Consider the following 17,593-nt stretch of genomic DNA (forward strand, 5'->3'; position numbering starts at 1 on the left):
GCAGTTCCTGCATTCCGGATCCACAGCAATTAGGTGGAAGAAAGTCATCCTCAATCCCGAGCGATTGAATAAGAATGAGAAGGACAATGGTAGGCAGGATTCAGGAGTTTTGTAAGAATCTGTTTACTTCACAGTAATCCTATCTCGCCAAGTTCTCTTGAGTTTGATTCCCGGATTGACCACAAGCTCATGAAATATTCGGTGTTATAGAAAGGCCATCAGCAATGGATTTTATATACAATCGACATTGGTTTGGAATCATAAATGAAGTAACGAAGTAATGATGGACAGCAACAACCTCTGGAAGAGAAAGAGGACACCAGAGCTTCAGTTTGCACCAAGCAGCAGTTTTGATAGTTCTGTTAATTACAGGACAGAGGTGATCCTGCTGGGCTGAAGACGGAAGCCTGCTGGCTGAGACGGATTAGCCACCACTACCATTCAGACCACCACTTGAGTGTAGACAGATCCATGCCGGGACAGACAAGGCACAAAAAGTCACTGCATAATCAAACAGCTATCAAGAGTGAAAAGAAAAACCTCCTAAATTCAAATTCATTAACACATGAAAACAGAATAATTGAGCCTCATCTCCACCCTAGCCTCAAGAGAAAGCTGATTCAGCAGATGACTGCCATTATACCGCACATTCAAAATGAACAGAGTGTGACTGTTTCAGAAGTCCTAGCTGCCTTCAGTCTAGGATGCCGTCCTGACCTCTGAGTGGACGCTAACAGGACCACTTCCAGCTGTTGGTCTTAAGGCACTTTTGCATTGCAGTTTGGTACCTTCCTGGCTCTGTGAAAGTAATAACAATCAGATTTAAATGTGCCATTCTCTTCTTTTCTTTATGTATGAGGTCTGCCACCTTGTTTTATGCTGATGAATGTTTTCAAGAGGAGGTATAGTTCTGATGGCAGAACAGGGAGACATGTTAAAGTTCACACATTTGTGGAGAAAATTCAAGGGGTAGGATAGGGGTCAGTTGTATTGTCCCTTTGTGGTTTAAGGTCACAAAGATAGAGTGGCTATGTAGCAAGACAAAGAACAGAAGGCTTCTCCTACCTGAATGATCACATGCTGAAATAAATCCAGTAAAAAAAAGGTAATGATATTGACAAGTCAGTAGAAGGTAATTTTACTTCTATTGAAACATTAGGTTATTGAATAGGCTATAAAAATGCCGAATACTTCAGGTACTGCCTCCAACCATGTTTGGGGGTGGGAGAGAGGAGGGTTATGAGAAAAGGAAAAATAGGGAAAATCATATGTACTGAATCATATGTAGAAATGATGTTAATTGAATCAAAAGCAAGCATCAAAAAGCCATAAAGCAAAGGATGCACGTTCGCCACTTAAGTTAACGTTCATTTTCACCTTCTTTCCACATCTGCTCCCTCCACTCTCTCTAAACCAAAGCTAAACAAAGTTGTTGAAGGTAAAGGAGACATGTCTCTTTTTAAACAGCTTGAGTGAAAATAAACTAGTATCATTTTCTTTTAGAGTGTGTACAAAATCGAGAAGGACAGAACAAAGTAACATATCCAACTTTGTTCTGTATTTCTCGTTTTTGCACACACTCAAAAAGAAATTGATACTATTTTATTTTCACACAAGCTGTTTAAAAGCAGTTACGTTGTATACTACACCCACCACCACCTCCTAAAAGAGCACAGAACTCAAATAATATGTGTTAACCATTAAAGGAGGGTACTTTGCTTACAGGTCCTATGCGTCACCTTGCTTTGGTCAACCTCATCTCTTAACAGCTCCACTCTTCCAGAAACAAACATTAACCTCAAACAATGGGCCTGTAAGCCCCAAACAATAAATCAGAGCTGGCATAATGAAAGATTAGCAGCCAGCATCAATATTTACCAGTTATTGTGTTTGTTACTTGTTTAGAGTTAATCTACCAGTATGTAAAATGAGCGCTTTCTGACCATGTGCACATATGCCTTCTGCAGTTTTAAGCAGTATCTTGGGACCCTTCGTCCATTGTGAATTATTGGGACAGTGTTTCAAGTGAAAACCTGCTGACATTAAATGAGTGGAAAGGTCAGTCTGGGTAAACTTCTCTGGCCCCTTTCCCTTTCTCACTACTTGGCAATTTACTTTAGAAATGCCCAAAAATCCTTTGATCTGAAATTCAGGCAAGTGCATAAAGCAGTGTAACCTTCAATACTCTTAATAGTGAGAAAGGGAACAGTGACTGTTAACTGATAAAATCCATGTAGTTCTCGGATAGCAGAACATAGATTTATATCTATGGCCCTGATCCATGTCCAATTTCTAATCTCAGCCTGATATCAAGGAGCTGATGCTATTCTGAGTCTAAGTTCTTCGACAAAAGGAGGCAGTTGAACTAGGAGTGTAATTGTGTTTCAGCTAAGAAGTCACCCCAAATTAAAACTTCTGGCACTCGCAACTTGTGTATGCTGTCGAGATTGGCAGTCGTCATGCCATTGTACTAGATAGAGGCGCTGGCGAAAGCTCTGGGGAGTTGAGTTAAAATTTTGCCATAGCAGATGAAGTATAAAGGGTTCTCATTAATGTAGACCATGCAACTATCACTGGTTGTGGTAAAACCTCACTAATGTTCGCAGATATGTCTGGCCTACATGTGACGCCAGACCCACACGATGCAGTTGACTCTTAGCTGCTCTCTGAAATGGCCTTGCAAGCACTCAGTTCAAGGGCACTCAGTGATGGGCAACAAATGCTAATCTTGCCAATGATCATAAAAGAGAACCATATTAATAGCTTCAAGAATAGAAAGCAGAACAGGTGGGTGTAAAAGAGATACTGATACAATATAAGATATCCAGGATCCTGGATAACATCACTCTTTCAGTTTAAACTTGTGAAAAAAGACCTTTTTTCATTCTTTTACAGAATGTGGGTATTTCTGGTAAGATTTCATCTCTTATTGCCCATCACATGGCCCTTCAGAATGTACAGTACTTGAATACAAATGAGTGACTAGCTAGGGCCTGTCAAACAGCAGCTAAGGATCAAATGCATTTCTCATTCATTTCCTCTCATTTACTCTGTACATCCATGATTCCCATCTTCTTCCACTCCCCACTCATTTCTAAAGTGTTTCCAGAACTGTATATAACGTAAGCTTTTGTTATCTCTCCTAATACTCCTGGTAAAACACAGAACTCTCTTCTTTGTGAAATATTTTGGGCCATAACCACCAGCTGAAGATACCATAAAGGATTCTCCTTATCAACTTCTTCTCCTTGCCTGAGGTATAGTGACCCTTAGGTTAAGCCACCACCAGTTGTCTCTCTCTGATGAGAAAGACCTGCTAAGACTATGGCAACTTTACCTTTTACCTTTTCATTTCTAGTTTGCAAGGGCTTTATAAAAGGTGTTCTGCAAATGCAATTTGTACTTGCCATTTATGGGATCTTTCTGTGTGCTAATTGCCAGAGTTTATCCATGGCCACATTTCAAAAGTTAACTTCTCGAGTGTGAAACACCCTTGGTTACATTGTGAGGGTATGATAAAGTACCCGTTAAATGCAAGCTTTTTCTTGCTGCCCAACCAGAGTAGAAAGGCACCCTCAAAACTGATACCTTAGAAACATACCTCACTGCATGGTGGAACTGCAATCTACACTGTAAACAAGCCTTAGCTCTGAAGACTTATGTTAGCATTGAAAGCACTTGCAATCATGGCTATAAGATTCTGTAAGGACAAGGCAAGTAAACTTTAGTTTTGGAAATTTGATAAGCCAGCCCATAGTGTCGAACCTTTGTGGATTTCTGTATGAAAGCGGAGGCTTTTAGACCTATGGAAATTAATTTACTGTCTTTAGGTATGTGGCAGCACAGGGGTTTGAGATTAGAATCATAGAAATCTTACAGTGTGGAAGCAGGCTATTCAGCCCATTGATTCCACACCAAATATCTGAAGAGTATCCCACCAACAGCCAGCTTCTTACCCTATCCTTGTACCCCTGCATTTCCCACGGCTAATCCTCCTAACCTGCACATCCATAGTCACCATGGGCAATTCAGCACGGCCGATCCACCCAACATGCATATCTTTGGACTGTTGGAGAGAACCAGAGCACCCAGAGGAAACTCACCCAGACACAGAGAAAATGTGTAAACTCCAATCAAGACACTTGGCTAAGGGTAGAATTGAAACTGGGTTCTTAGCGCTGTGAGATTGTTGAAATTAGATCACGGCAGCTATAAAATAATCGATTATTACAAACAGACTGCTGTAGGTGTACATTATTGAGTGTTCGTGAGTAATTATTTTTAAAAAAAATTATGAAAGCATTTTTATAAAATTGTAATAACCCACCTATATTGACAGAGATGTGCAGTATAGGCATTGTCATTGATAGATTAAAAATAAGACCCTGTATTTGTTAAGTTTCAGGAATATTTACAAGTTCGTTTGTATTTTGGCAAAATAGGGCATTTAAAAATATTTGTTTACAGACCTACTCTTAAAAACTCTTGTTTCTTTTTTACTTCCAAGTACCCCTGTAGGGACTGTCTCAATATATTAGCAACACAATCGTTAGAAAATGATGTATGAATGAAGACAGTTGGCTAACATTAAAGATTTCAACCTCTTACAACAAAGAAAATTCTAGTGAAACGAGGATCACTGATCGAAGAGAGGGATTTTGATGAGTGTTATCTCCATGACCAAGCTATTTCCCACCCACCCCCGTGATGTGTGTTATCCCGATGCACAGAACCCTTCCCACTCCCTTCATGCTGTCTTATCCCACTGCTCCCTTGCTCTCCCAAGACACATAATGCCATTTTTAACATTTACTGACCTGCAGGCATGTTGGAATCAGCAAAGGTTAGAAGGTCAGTCACACAAACCAAACAGCATCTATTGTTCCATTTGCTTTGAATAAGAAAAGATGCTACCTGCATTCGCCTCAGGAGATTCTGAATTTAAATGCAATTTGCAGCAACTAGTAAGTAATTTTTTAAGCAAAGTGAAAGCACCTAAAAATATCGACAGGCCTAACTCCTTAACTTATTTACTGCTTACTGGAGCTCAGTTCAATGAGCACCAGGAACAACCTTAAGCAAGTGGCTTTCAATGTTCTGACACCGGTCAGTGAGAGACAGCATACTAGATGAGCAATTGCAGCAAAGCCCAGTGCTTTCATCCAGTATTCAAATTAAAACACTTCTAACAGGAGTCACTAGAACATAGAATTTCACAGCACAGGAACAATCCATTCCACTGGGCTGGTCTACACTAGTTTAGTGGTCCACATGAGCCTTTTTGCACCTTACTAAATTCCATTCTATTACATATTTAGACTGGTAACTCTGGCTAATATTTTTTTAAGTTCACTTTTGGGACATGAGGATTTCTGGTTGGTCAGCATTTATTGTCTGTTCCTAGTTGCCCTTGAGAATGGTGAGCTGCCCCTTGAACTGCTGCTATCCATGTAGGTTGATCCACAATGCTATTACTAAAGCAATTCCAGGATTTTGATCCAATGACAGTGAAGAAACGGCAATATATTGCCAGCTCATTATGGTGAGGGCTTGGAGGGGAACTTGCAAATGGTGGCATTCCCCTGTATCTGCTGCCCATATCCTTCCAGACATAAGTGGTCATGAGTTCGGAAGTAGTAGGAGCTGCAGATGCTGGAGAATCTGAGATAACAAGGTGTAGAGCTGGATGAACACAGCAGGCCAAGCAGCATCTGAGGAGCAGGAAGGCTGAGGCATCCTTAGAAGAGGCTTTGCAGTGGGGTTAAAATTGTTACAGAGATAGTAGGAACTGCAGATGCTGGAGAATCTGAGATAACAAGTTATAGAGCTGGATAAACACGGCTCATCTGCTCCTCTGATGCTGTTTGGCTTGCTGTGTTCATCCAACTCTTGTTATTTCATGAGTTCGGAAGGTGCTGTCTAAGCATTTTTGATGAATTTCTGAAGTACATCTTGTAGATGGTGCATACTGCTGCTATTGAGCATCAGTGGTGGATGTGGATGCGTCAGGCAGGCTGCTTTGTTCTGGATATTGCCAAACTTCTAGAGGGTTGTTGGAGCTGTACCCATCTGGGAAGTGCCTTGTAGATCATGGGCAGGCTTTGAGGAATTGGCAGTACACTCGCTGCAGTATTCCTAGCACCTGACCTGTTTTTGTAGCCACTGTGTTTATATAGTGCGTCCAGTTTAGTTTCCGGTCAATATATATTGATAATGGACATACAGTGATGGAACCTGAATGTTAAACAAAGATAATTAGATCGACTTTTATTGGAGATGGTCATTGCTTGGCATTTTTATAGCAGGGATATTACTTGCCACTGGACAGGCTATGCTTGGATATTGTCTCGATCTTATTGCATTTCAACATGGACTACTTCAGTATCTGAGGAGTCATGAATGGTGCTGAACATTGTGCAATCATCAGCAAACATCCCCACTTCTGACCTTACGATGGAGGGAAGGTCATTGATGACGCAGTTGAAAATAGTTGGGCCTAGGACACTACCATGAGGAACTCCTGCAGGGATGTCCTGGAGCTGAGATGACTGACCTCCAACAACTACAACCATCTTCCTATGTGTCAGTTATGACTCCAACCATGAGAGAGTTTGCCCCTGACGCCCATTGATTCCAGTTTTGCTACGCCTCCTTGATGTCACACTCTGTCAAATGCAGCCTTGATGTCAAGGGCTATTACTCTCACCTCACTCTGGAAGTCAGCTCTTTTGTCCATGTTTGATCCAAGGCTGTAATGAGATGAGGAGCTAAGAGGCCCCTGGTGGAACCCAAACTGGGTGTCACTGAGCTGACTAGAACTGCCAGCACTGTCAATGTCACCTTCCATCACTTTATTGATGATCAAGAATAGACTGATGGGAAGGTAATTGGCTGCATTGGATTTGTCCTGGATTTTGTGTACAGGACCTACCTGGGCAGTTGGCCACATTGTCCAGTACACACCAGAATTGTAGGAGAACTGGAACAGCTGACTTAGGGGTGTAGCAAGTGCTGGAGCACAAGTCTTCAACACTATGGTCAGCATGTTGTCAGGGCCCAGGGAATTTGTAGCATCCATTGCTTCACCCATTTTTTGATATCTTGTGGAGGGGACCAGCTGAAGACTGGTATTTGTGATGCTGGGGACCACTGGAGAAAGCTAAGTGGGATTATCCACTTGGCACTTCCGGCTGAAAATTGCTGCAAATGTTTCAACCTTATCTTTTGCCCTGATGTGCTGGACTCTGCCATCATTAAAATGGGGATATTTTTAGATTCTCCTCCTCCAGTGAGTTGTTTAATTGTCCACAACCATTCACAACTAGATGTGGTAGGACTGTAACACTTAAATCTGATTGGTTGGTTGTGGGATCTCTTTATCACTTCATAGAATCATAGAATCCCTACAGTGTGGAAAACAGGGCCTTTGGCCCAACAAGTCCACAGAGCATCCCACCCAGACCTATCCCCGTGTAACCCACCTAATCTGCACATCCCTGAACACTATGCGCAACTTAGCATGGCCAATCCACTCAGCCTACGCATCTTTGGGCTGGAGGAGGAAACCGGAGCACCCGGAGAAAACCCTGGCAGACACAGGGAGAACGTGCAAACTCCACACAGACAGTCACCCGAGGGTGGAACTGACCCTTGGTCCATAGTGCTGTGAGGCAGCAGTGCTAACCCTGAGCCACCATGCTGCCCCAATGCTTGCTTCTAATGCTGTTTGGCACTCCTTTAGCTCTGTTTGCTGGTTTCACAAAGTTGAACTCTCATTTCAGGTGCTGCTCCTGGCACGCCCTCCTGCACTCTCTATTGAACTAGGGTTGATCCCCTGGCTTGATGGTAATGGTTGAGTGGGGGATATGCCGGGCCATGAGGTTGCAGATTGTGCTGGGGTACAATTCTACTGCGGTTGATGGCCCACAGCATCTCATGGATGCCCAGTCTTGAGTTGGTAATTCTGTTTGAAGTCTGTCCCTTTGAACTCAGTGATAGGGCCACACAACACAATGGAGGGCACTGTCACTGTGAAGATTGGACTTTGTTTCCACAAGGACTGTGCGGTGGTCACTCTTACTGATGCTGTCATGGACACATGCATGTGCAGCTGGCTGATTGGTAAGATGAAGTCGAGTATGTTTTTTCCCCATGTTGGCTCCCCCACCACCTGCTGCAGGCCCGGTCTAGCAGCTATGTCCTTTAGGACACAACCAGCTCAATCAGTAGTACTGCTGCCTCGCTACTGTTGGTGGTGGACATCGAAACCCCCCACCCAGGGTACGTTTTGTGCCCTTTGCCATCCTCATTGCTTTCTCTAAGTGTCATTCAAATATGGAGGGCTACTGATTCATCAGCCAAGGATGATGGTATGTGATAATCAGCAGGCGGTTTCTTTGCTCACTTTCAACCTGAAGCCATAAGACTTCATGGGATCTGGAGTCAGTGTCGAGAACTCGCAAGGTAACTCCCAGCTGACTGTGTACCAATGTGTCTTCACCTCTGCTGGAACTGTCCTGTCAGTGGGACTTGATCCAGGGACTAAATGCAATATTCCTCCTGCCACCCTGAAAGAGATCCTCCAACTTAGTAAATAGGAGCTTCTCTTCTTCAAAAATAGCATCTACTCACTTCACAAATTCATGGGGATATCAGAAGGAGAATTCAATCTGGAATCTAATTATAATTTCAGCAGATGTTAGGGGCTTTTCAGTAGTAGCTACATCAGACAACAGCAGTCAAACTGCCCCTGAGATGCATCTCACCTGCATTTGTGTTCATTTGGAATAAGTTTATATAGTGAGAAAAGGTGACTTTGTTCAGTTCAGATATCTGCCCTTCATTTGGTTTTACAAATGAAGTGTTCAAGATGCTAGTATGGGATGGTGACTTTTAAATGTAAATGAACACACTCAATTTCTGCATCCCTCACTAAATTAGAAAACTGGCATTTTTCATCACTGAGCATTTACTGATTCCTTAATGGAATCACTGAGCAACTGAGGCAAGTAACAACAGCCCATACCACAAATTTGGCTCATATAGCACCTTTAAGGTAACTGAAACATTTCAAGGCACTTTAGCGGAGTATTCTAAAACAAAATTTTGCACAATCCACTTAAGGAGAAAATATATCAGATTTTAAAAAAAAATCAACAATGGGAAGTGGTTGAGTTGGCAGGAATTTGGAATGCACTGTCTGGGAGTAGAAGAGGTGGAAACCTCACAACTTTTAAAAAATACTTGAGTGAGCACTTGAAATGTTATACCATTCAGGGCTTTGGACCAAGTGCTGGAAAGTGTAGATAGGTGATAGTTATCTGGATTGGTGCAGTCTTAATGGATTGAAGGGCCTCTTCTGTGCTGTATGACTCTCTGCCTAAATTTAGGATCATTTCCCACAACTGAACAAGTTAATGAATTTCTTGTAAACAAATCTGGAGCAACAACTTGGAAAGTTTTCATATGTCAATGATTACAACAGTTCCAGTAAAACTGAACTAACTACATAGCAATCACTTTTACTAATTCAGTAAAAAATAACACTCTTATCCACAAAACACTGACAACTCCAGTCAACATGCTGCCTGTTCACTTGGGGGAGGATATTGACTGGAATGCTTTGCTTTGTATGTCATTTGCAATTGCCTGAATCTTAAGATGCTTTTCACGTTCCCATCCCTACCTAACAAAGGAATATGAAGTGCTTCTACTATCAAAGCAGCAAAAATACTATGTTTGGTGGTAATTATACAAGACAAGGCTGTTGACTGGCAATCAGGTAGCTCATTCTTTCCTACCTCATTGAGGGATATTATTCTGGATGAAAACACTTCTGTGTTTGGGCAGCCTCCAGCTGCCTACAGTCTGCAATGATCCTTAAACAAACCAAAACATTAACAGTTCATTACAACTGGTGCTGGAGACCAGCTCATGTTTGGTTAACCACACTTGAAAAGCAAGAGGGCAGGCTATGTCGCCTAGCACAGTTTATATAAAAAAAGTTAAAGGCAGCCCCTACATTTCTTGTCTTCTGGAGCCTTTTCTATTCATTGATTGTTGACAAATGCTGTAATTGTAGAAAGAATGAAAACTTCTCAGGATGAAGCAAAATATTTGGGATCACCCTAAAAGAACCATGACGTTCAGAAGAAGGCCATTTGAAAATTGTGGCTGTATAGGCTCTTAGTAAATTATTCCAACACCTTGCTCTTCCTACATCTGTTTCTACTTGTTTATTTGCCATTAGAGAGCTACCTGAACAAATCTAATCATTCTTTTGGCAAACCTACCTAAAAAATCAATTTCTGTGGAGTATTGCAGCTAGCAGGAGGGTGGAAGGTGAACGAGCTGAACCTTGGTCTACTTTAACACAGAATTCCTACGTTTGTGCATTGTGTGAGGACCTATAATCTCAGAGCCTGACATTACATAACACACCTAAGATTCTGCAAAGAATTGTTGAAATCTAATCACCCAGCTAATTACTTTAGGGGAGGCAGTAACAACTGATTTTCATTATTATTTAGACCAAGGGTTGTCTGCAACCTCACCTCCCTGTATCACCATCTTCCCCTCCTGAAGACGCACACTGATGTGGGGTTACAATACTCTATTTCCATATGATGATTTAGTTGAAGTACTGAAATAGAGTACAGTGCAGAAAGAGGCCACTTGCCCCATCGATTCTGCAACAGCCCACCAAAGAACATCCAACCCTGATGCACACACCACCCTATCCCCATAACACCAAATCTACCATGGCCAAAACACCTAATCTGCATATCTTTGGACTGGGGAGCAGAGCATCTGGAGGAAACTCATACAGCTGTGGACAAGAATGTGCAACTCCATGCAGTCACCCAAGGCTGGGGTCAAACCCCAGTCCCAAGTGCTCTGAGGTAGCAGTGCTAACCACTGAGCCACGGCGCCACCCTTGGTGTAGGCAAGGTTATTGGAGGCCTTCCTGGCTGAGTCCAATCTTCTCCTCACATATGTCCCTTCTAACATGGCCTCCCGGGAGTGGGCACTCTAGTTGTTTTGTGCCCTCACTTATCCATTTAAGATTATAACACACTTGTTTTTCCCCAGATTGAGACCAGGCTAGTCGATACAGACAGGACTTTCTGGTCTCTGTAGCAATGCCCAGATCATTGAAGAAGTTGACAAAGAAGAATTCTTAACTTAGATTTTGGTTTTTAAATAAAAAGGAAAAAATCTTTTTACCAGACAGTGAAATTGTCCTTTTCTGATACTCTTATACCACCATGTAATTCACTCTCATTTACTTATCTATGCCTAAAAGTAACTTATTAGAAGTAAAACTCTTTGGCGGCATTCTGAGAGCAGTGATAAGTGCACAGAGCAGCTTATATTGAAAAACTACTTCAGTGCTTCAGTTCAGTACTTAGAAACAACTGCAATGAAAAATTTGGAACCTTATGAAATATTGCATTCACTCAAGAATACAACACAAGAGTCAAGAAGCAATTGAAACAATAAGAGAAAAACCCCAGAAAAGTATACACAACCAAAAGGTCAGAGTATTCCACAAATCACCTCCACTAAAATTCCTTGCATATTTGAATACTGTCAGAGTGGCTCTCTGTAGGAGTTCTAAATCTTTCAGAACCCCTTGTAACCACCTGGATCACGAGAGATGTTTTTTTTCATCGCCTTATACAGACATGTAAAAGGATTCCCCCAAAATAAGCCTGAATGACCCTGCCTGCTGCAGTGCGAATGGTTCCCTTGCCCTATGGTCAGCAGAGAAGCTGCAAACTTGCCCATCTGTGCGTGTGTCAAATAGGCAGGCACAGCATGTGTGGTAATCCGCGGATGGCTGCACAGTGCATGGCAAGGCGGAGTTGCCTCAGCCATAATTACTGAGAAGCAAATGTTTATCTAACTTAACATTGCAGAAAGGGCAGCAGACAAGAGTGTGTGCTTGTGTGTGAGAGAGAGAGAGAGAGAGAGTGAAGCAAACATGCCAGTTCAGGAACAGTTGCCAGCAACGGTATCTGTTTCTTTACAATGGGTGAAGGTATCAGTAACACAGAAGGTCGTAAATATTTAACATTGTGTTTGACTTGGCAAGCCTGGAGGGCTGAAAATAAAATGATCTATATAATTCACACAAAACACCTCCCCCGATCCCCATACCCATCCCCACCCCCACCCTCTGCCATCAAAAAAGAGAAAGCCACAGAACCATGGATGAATTAAAAGCACTATCTTCCACAGAGCGGGGAAAGAAAAACCAACAGTTGTCAAGGCCCTATCAAAACACATTGCACACAGCTCCCAACAAAGCCCAGCAGGATTTTGACTTCATTACCCAGAAGCAATTAGCGCAATGAACGGCACCCTAATTAATTTATTGCATACAATTGGAATGTGATAAGGATGGACTGATGCCAATTACAAGTTTTGTAGCGCAATGAAGAACCACACTGTTTAATACAACCTTGCAGCAATTACATTGTTGTGCCTGCAATGAAAATCAACCCGGCTGCATCATCAATGTAAAAGAGCCAGAATTTCACAGTTTCCTCTCTGAAGCATTAGGGGATGGATGGAATGCAATTTTAAGCAAAACAGCTGTTCTGCATTCTATCAATTTAATAAATTAGATGACCCAGGCTTCCACCTTGAAGAAGCTAAGCAACCACTTTTGATGTGACTAAAATTATTGGAAAATATTTTTATAGCTGTTGCTTAAATGTAAATGATCATTGTGACAATTCAAATAGTTGTGTAAATTTGTAAAAATTTACCTGTTTTAAAGAAATTAGAATGAAGCTGCCAAACTTGATGTGCCTGTGGAATAATAGGAGCTGCTTTGTAGGTGAGGGGACTAGTCTCTTAAGACCTGGTTGAAATCCATTTACATCTGGATTTACATTTTATCTTCATGAGAGAAGTCATAACTCTCAGGTGACAAGGATCATATTCAGCCTTACCTCAAGCTTTAAAATGGAAATACTCAGAATTTATAACTTGCTGCTGCTCACTTGATCACTCTCACTCTAAGAGGTCACAAACATGGACTGGAAGTGTTGCAATTGTACAGTGGAGAACATGCTAATGACTTAGTAACATGATCATAGCAGCAGTGTGGCCATTTTAACATAAATCAAGGAGCTCCTCCATTGTCTTTGTTATTATGGCATGTTGTGTGGGTGCCAGACAGTGTGAGATGAGATGTAGTGATTGGTGGTCAATGTCTTACTTGTGGTTGACATTGTGAGGTGCCAGATGGTGGGGGTTGGCAGCTTATGTGGGAGATGGTGGAGAAAGTCATCCAGAGTTACCATTCCTGATGACTAGACCAATGAACCTACTGGAAGAAAAATGTATCAGCATATATGAATCCAGGGATCGCTTTGTGCCAGTGGGAAACAATCACAATTAATGGATTTGAAGTCAATCAAAGATGGTGAAGGAATAATTAGTGTTTAATGATTTCAGGTTCTTCTGCAATTTAAAGCTACAATCCACCCAACAATTTTTAATGCTTGCATTGGGTGTTGGTGAGAAATCCACTCTAGAATCTAAACATTCTTAAATTTTAAGAATATAAGAAAGTACTGTTTTGCCTCAAGGATAACCACCAATTTAGTTAGTTTGCCAGGGAGTTTAGTTAAAGCCAGAATCCTACACTAACTGAGGAAAATGGAAGGTGCAATCACTGGAAGTTTGCAGTTTTGCTTTTTTTGGAAAGGGCTTCTTCATCTAGACTTGTTATATGATGTTTTGTTATGCAAGCCTCATGCCATAGTTTAGCACAGACAAAAACAGTTCATAACACTAGGAGAATAATGTACGAACCAGTGAAATGTGACTAGAAGATGAAACTAAAACAGAATGCACCATGCAAAAAAAATCTATGAGCAGATGCATATACACACGTTCCCCGATCATTAACAATGCAGTGTTGAAGTGATGCCAAGGTATGTCAATATTATGGTTGCAAATCCTACAGAAACACACCATGAGTGTTAAATAAAATACTTCCCAATAGTGTTTAAATTGTTATCTAAATAAAGAAAATATGACACATTTAGCCTTATAACTGAAACAGTTTTACAGAAGAGTAGGTAACAAGCCAAACTTTCAATGCCATGCAGGAGCCAGCTCCATTGTGTCTTTGGCTGTTCAGAAAGGCATTTCTAACAAATGAAAAATGGTTGACTGTGCTAGGAACAGGGGCATGGTGAAATACTGGGATTTCCCAGCGTGGCACTGCCAGAGACACATGCTTCATTTTGCTTAAGAGAGGTGGAAGTCTGTCCTTCATTGCTACATGATATGAAACTCCAAACGAAACCAATTACCGCAATTTCGTCTGGAGGTGTGCAAAGTTAGGCGTAGGGTTTTTAAAATTAGCCCCATGAACTGGAGGGGTAGTTTTCTTCCCTCTGTGGCGGGAGAGGAAGGTGCACTGGGCCAGGCTTCAGCAGTCATGGGCCCCTGGAACAGGTACTGGAGGACCCGGAGCAGTGCAGGACATCCCCGAGGGGAGAGGGATCACAGCTCTGGCTCCATAGGGGCAGGGGCTAGCAGGCACTTACACAACACACACACACACAGACACACATACACACACAGGCGAGAAGTTATGTGTGGTGCTCAGGGTGTTCTGTGCAAGATCGTACAGGTAAGACAGGGAAATTGGAAGCAAAGAGTTGGTCTTTGATTAATAAAAACAAAACAAACCAGATTCCTCGCACCCTACAATTTCAAGCAGTTAACCCAATGATCCAAAACGTGACAGGATGCAGAGAGACAAGGCAAGACAACTTACCCACACCCTTACTGGGTCTGTATTGGTCCTCCCACCTCGGTTTTGCCAAAAACAACAAGATCCGCATGTGGTTCTGAAACAGTAAAATAAAACTAGTCAAGTCCTCCGCGTCCAGGATACCTGGGCTCGGCTCCCAGCCAACTGCATACCTACACATTCCAGCCAGCTTGCTGCTTTGAAAGGTGTCGCGGCTCTCTTTTCCCGGTTGGGATGAGGCAGATTAACAGATCTCCAGAGACATCCGTTTTCCCCAGCCCCAAATCCAAAACGAAACTCGGATAAACTCTTCCATTCCCCCGCGCCAATCCACCCAGTGTTTGAAATTACAGCGCAAATCGGCAGCACACAGGGAATATGTTGGGGGGAGATATTAATAAACAATACCCTGACATTGCGCTTATTTTCAGCATTTCCTCATCTTAAAGTGAGCAGGGTATAGCGGTGGGGGCGAACTTTTCGGACAGTTCACCGCTGTGGAATTCTAAAGCGGGGATTTCAGCCTCTGGGAATAACGTGTCGGAGGGGAGTTAGAAAACTCAGTTTACAGAAGCTGCTTCCCAACTTATTAAGTGTATCCCCGGCCGGAGCGAGCTGAACGCAGCTCTGTCATACAACCAAAATTCTCCACCCTAACCTACACTCTCTGTCTCCTGCTGCAACCATTCTGCCCGTCTTTGCCCGTGCTGGCGCTTTGAAAGACTTGCCGATCAGTCCCACTTCCTAACAGGAGCAGATGTTGCACGGTTGTAAATGTGGTAGGAGGAATTGTTGCAGGGCTGTGGGGTGGCGGGGGCTGGGGGGCCATGTCAGGGCAGTAGAATTCCATCCTCTCCCCCTATGGCTATACAATCACCCCGGCTGGATTCATTTCACCTGGTTGACCTTCCCCCAAAACCCACCAGAAAGAAGCCGAGATCCCAGTAAAAGAGCACGCTTTCCAGCCCCGCTACTTTCTGGCGTTGTTTTTGGATGCTGTTTGCTCACCTGGACTCCCAGGGGCCCGGAGCTGGACTGGTCTGAGTCCACCGCCGAGAGAGAGTTCTGTCACCGAGGTTCCGGGTCATATAACTTGCACCTGTGAAATAAAAAAATTTGCATGAAATAGGAATCTCATTATCTAGGGAAATAAAGAAGAAACCTCTACTTTTCATCTCTCTCTCTGTCTCTCTCTCGGAGGTAAACTCTACATACATTTCAGGCTGGGTTTAATGTTCCCCCAGGAGATCTCGGGTCTTGGTCTTTCAGGAACATTCTCTGGACATCGGTCGTTTATCTGTTCCTGGTTTTAATCCTGTTCTCACCTCCACTGACCCCAGCGTACTCACTGTAGTCACCCGCTGTTCTTCACCCCCTTCCTTCTCTGTTTCTGTCATGGAACATATCTCAATATTGTTTTTTTTAACCTGTTCCACTTCTCCAGTCGGGATGACTGGGCAACTTTTCGTTGCTTTCACCTCCCCACACGTGGCTCTCAGTCACTTTCCGCCAACATCTTCGGGACACCCGAAAAGGACCAAATTCACAAACAAAATTGGGGAATCGTTCGACTTTCGCTTCGATCTGCCCGGCCCCTGCGACAGTGAGGGCCCGAGGAAGGAATCTGACCTGACCTGGTCTGAATTAGAGATGTTCCCCATTACCCCTCCTCCGGCTTTACCACACCGCCACCGGGTTAGAAGGGGAACGCGTACCACTTTCCAAAACGGATAGTCTTCATTACCCTGGGCGTGAAGGTTTGCGATGCATTAGGGATTTTAAATGTCCATGGGAGAGAAATGCATAGGACACAACTGGTCACACAAGCGGCAGTACAGACTCGATGGGATGAACGGCCTTTATGATTCCACGTAAAATCGTGCGTTTTGTGACGATGCGTTCCCTTGGGATAAGCTCCCTCCGACACCCCTTCCCCCCTCACCCCGCACCCCCCCCCAACCCCGACATTGCCTTTCCATGCGGTTTAAACTGCAGGACACAGCAGCACACACAAAAGATTAGAAAGCAAGGGACCTGTCAGAATTCAGGCGATGCTGATCTTGTTTGGGACGATATGGGTCTAGTGAATTTCTCTGATGCGTCCGACAGATTTTGTTCAAAAATTTAAGAGAATCGTTTTGAAATGAAGTCCTGTTTGCAAAAGACCGGTGGAGATTTTTGAATTTCAAGCAATGGGACATTTGGAAGGAAGGTTGGTTTACGGCAACCTGCCGCTGCTGTGTTTAGGAGAGAACCATCCTCTCCCTCTTTCTCTCTCAACACACACACACACACACACACACACACTAAACAGTAACAAGTGGTGAACATTCCGAATTGCAGCACTCGGGTCAGAACCCCTGACAATAGTCTACCACAGAAACAGACCGGACATCGGAGGTGCAGTGATCAGGGCCGCCTGTTGTTTGAGAAAGCAGACAGTTAGACAGTGCTGCTGTGGAAGCTTTGCTCTTACAGTTCAGGGGTGAAGCGAGCGGCGGCACACTGTGGGAGGTTTTTAAAACGGCGCAGTGACTCCACGCTTGCCCCTCGGTAAAGCGATCCCAGTTCCCGGAAAGGCCGTGTTTCTTGTTGCAAGAAATAATCCTCCCTCCTTTCACAGAATGAGCGCTCGAAGATCGATCCACCGCACCTTTCCAGTCATATGGGGCGGGAGGTGGGGTTTGGGGAAGGGGGGAAACAGATGCCCCTCACTTCCCAAATATTGACATCCTATAACGGCACCGGCTTCTCGCGGCTCTCTCCATCTGTGAACGTAAAAGTCCGTATTTTAGATACTTTTAGTCCTAC

At 43.3% G+C, this 17,593-nt stretch overlaps 1 protein-coding gene across 2 annotated transcripts in view; it reads right to left on the reverse strand.

Moving 5' to 3' along the window:
• prdm1a (PR domain containing 1a, with ZNF domain) overlaps positions 1-17,259 on the reverse strand; it is a 93,669-nt gene extending 76,410 nt beyond the window's left edge. The window contains exons 1-3 of one of the 2 annotated variants that reach the window (XM_059645256.1): positions 17,171-17,259; positions 15,791-15,881; positions 14,807-14,879 (exon numbers count right to left, since the gene is read on the reverse strand). The gene's annotated coding sequence lies outside the window, so the exon portion shown is untranslated. Of the gene's footprint in view, positions 1-14,806; positions 14,880-15,790; positions 15,882-15,997; positions 16,108-17,170 lie in introns of those variants that run through there. The other variant, XM_059645255.1, reaches the window with a different exon arrangement.
• Between the last annotated feature and the right edge of the window lie 334 nt (positions 17,260-17,593).

This window comes from Stegostoma tigrinum, chromosome 4, assembly GCF_030684315.1.
Source record: "Stegostoma tigrinum isolate sSteTig4 chromosome 4, sSteTig4.hap1, whole genome shotgun sequence".
In the NCBI taxonomy this organism is placed as follows: domain Eukaryota; kingdom Metazoa; phylum Chordata; class Chondrichthyes; order Orectolobiformes; family Stegostomatidae; genus Stegostoma; species Stegostoma tigrinum.